The following is a 3,029-nucleotide window of genomic DNA, read 5'->3' as shown; positions in this document are numbered from 1 at the left end:
CTGCAACTGTCTCTGAAGAAAATTCAGCAAAATTTTACTTTCATGTAACAATACTTATATTATTCAAGAATTTCCACATTCTGCTAGATAACCTTTTTATTAGAATGGGCACAACTATGAATCTCTTGGCCAAATTTCTTGGCATAGGTGAACAAGAACTTCCCACATTGCAACCATTTTGATGATGAATTTTATGCTGCTCCTCTTCAATGTTTCATTTGTGCCATAGTAAACCATATGGTTGTACCATTTTAAATGGCTAGTATAAGCCCATTTTAGCTCACTAATGCCTATGATATTGATATTTATGTGCTCCATTTCATCTTTGAAGACTTCCAGTTTTCCTAGATTCATACTTCATAAATCCCACCTCTAAATTATTAATAGATGTTTGCAGCTGTTTCTCCTCATTTGAAGTCATGAAGGTCATGAAGGTTCCATCAGCAAATGAAGGTCCCAAAATCTTTGCTCAATCCACGTCATTAAGGTCAACTCTACTTTCAGGAGGCAGCGCTTGAATGACTTCCAACCTGAAGGATTTTTCTCTCGGCACTATATCAGAAAGTGTTCCGCAGATATTCATGAGGTTTTCAGTGGCTAATCTTTTTAAGAAGTAAATCACCAGGTCCTTTTTCCTATTCTGTCTAGTCTGGAAGTACCACTGAAACCTGTCTACAATGGGTAACCCTCAACACCATAACTCAAATGCATCAATTCTTCTACAGTCTTCCTTATTCACTGTCCAATTTTTGCATGCATATAAGGTTACTGAAAATATCATGGCTTGGGTCAGGCGCACCTTAGTCCTCAAAAGCTGACAGCTTTGCTCTTCAACACTTTAAAGAGGTCACTATCTCCTAGTTCTATTCTAACATCAGCCTCTTGGTCTATGTACAGGTTCCACATGAGCACAATTAAGTGTTCAGGAATAGCCATTCTTCTCTATGTTATCCATAATTTGTTATGATCCATGTGGTTGAATGCCTTTGCATAGTCAGTAAAGCCCTTGTAAACATCTTTCTGATATTCTCTGCTTTCAGTCAAGATCCAACTGACATCAGCAATGATATACTTCATTCCATGTCTCTTCTGAATTTAACTTGAATTTTTGGCAGCTTCCTGTTGATGTACTGCTGCAACTGTTTTTTAATTATCTTCAGCAAAATTTTACTTGTGTGTAATATTAATGATACTGTTAAATGATCTCTACATTCCTTTGGATCACCTGTATTTGGAATGGACATAGATATTCTCTTCCAATCCAATTGGCAGTTAGTTATCCTCCAAATTTCTTGGCACAGATAAGTAAGCATCTCCAGTGCTACATCAGTTTGTTGAAATATTTCCATTTGTATTCTGTCCATTCTTTGAATCTTGTTGTTTGCCAAAGCCTCCAGTGCAGCTTGGACTTCTTCCCTAAATACCATCAGTTCTTGATCATATGGGACCTCTTGAAATAGTTGAATATTGACCAATTATTTTTGGTACAGTGATTATGGGTATTCCTTCTATTTTATTTTTTATTTTTTGATGCTTCCAGCATCATTTAATATTTCACCCATAGTATCCTTCAGTACTGCTAGTTGAGTCTGAATTTTTTCTTCAGTTCTTTCAGTTTGAGAAACACTGAATGTGTCCCTCTCCTTTGTTTTCTAACTCCAGGTCCTTGCACATTTCTTCTTAATACTCACTTTGTCTTTTCAAGTTGCCCTTTGAAACTTTCTGTGCAGCTCTTTTACTTCACCATTTCTGCCAGTTCTTTTAGTTTCTCTATGCTAAAGAGCAAGTTTCAGAGTTTCTTCTGACATCCATTTTGCTCTTTTCTTTCTTTCCCTTCTTCTTAATTAGTTTTTGCTTTCTTCATGTATGATGTTCTTGATTTCAACTAACAGCTCCTCTGGTCTTCAGTCATTAGTGTCCAATGCTTCAGATCTTTTCTTGAGATTGTTTCTGAATTCAGGTGGGATATACTCAAGGTCACATTTTGGTTCTGGTGGATGTGTTTTCATTTTCTTCAGCTTCCACCTGAACTTGCATATGAGTAACTGAGGGTCTATTCCACAGTCAGTTCCTGGCCTTATTGGATGATGATATTGAGCTTCTCCATCATCTATTTCCATAAATGTAGTCAATTTGATGCCTGTGCGTTCCATATCTAAGGCTCATGTGTATGTTGTTATTGCTGCTGTTGTTAAGTGCTGCCGAATCGATTCCAACCCATAGCGACCCTGTATAGGGTTTCCAAGGAGCAGTGGTGAGCTTGAACCACTGGCCTTGCAGTTCAAACGACTTGCAGTCTGACGCATTAGGCCACAGCGCAGGCTCATGTGTATAGTCATCTTTCATGATGTTGAAAAAGGTATTTGCAATGAGCAAGTTGTTGATCTCACAAAAATCCTATCTTGCTATCTCCAGTATCATTTCTATTACCAGCCCTTATTTTCCGACTACTGACTCTTCCTCTTTGCTTCCAACTTTCGAATTACAATCACCAGTAATTATCTTGATTGCATGTTTGATTAATTTCAGACTGAAGAAGTTGGTACAATTCTTCAATTTCATCATTGCTAGTTCTAGCAGTTGGTACATAAATCTGAATAATAGTTTATACTATTTCTTTGTAGTCATATGGCTATTATGTTATCACAGGCAGTATTGCACTTCAAGATAGATCAAAATATGACCTTGAGTACTGCTGTTGTTTTTAAGTGCTGTCAAGTCAGTTCCGGCTCATAGCTACTCTGTACAAGAAATAATTGGTAGGTTTGAACTAAATAACTTGAGGTTTGTAGTCCAGGGCTGATCCTACAGCATCATATCAGGAGTCCAACCTTAGAGATCTTCTCATGAATATATTTGATACATTAGACACCAATTACTGAAGTTCAGAGGAGTTGTCAGTTGAAATGCTCTTTTTGGTGATGAATATGGCATTATTACACTGAATTGTTATTCCCAGCATAGTAAATCATATTTCCATTCAAAATGACCAATACTATTTCAGCTCACTAACGCCTAGGATATTGATC

The sequence above is a fragment of the Chrysochloris asiatica genome, unplaced genomic scaffold (assembly GCF_000296735.1).
Source record: "Chrysochloris asiatica unplaced genomic scaffold, ChrAsi1.0 scaffold00081, whole genome shotgun sequence".
NCBI classification, from domain to species: Eukaryota; Metazoa; Chordata; class Mammalia; order Afrosoricida; family Chrysochloridae; genus Chrysochloris; species Chrysochloris asiatica.
The sequence above is the reverse complement of the archived record's forward strand: the minus strand, read 5'-3'. Positions refer to the sequence as shown.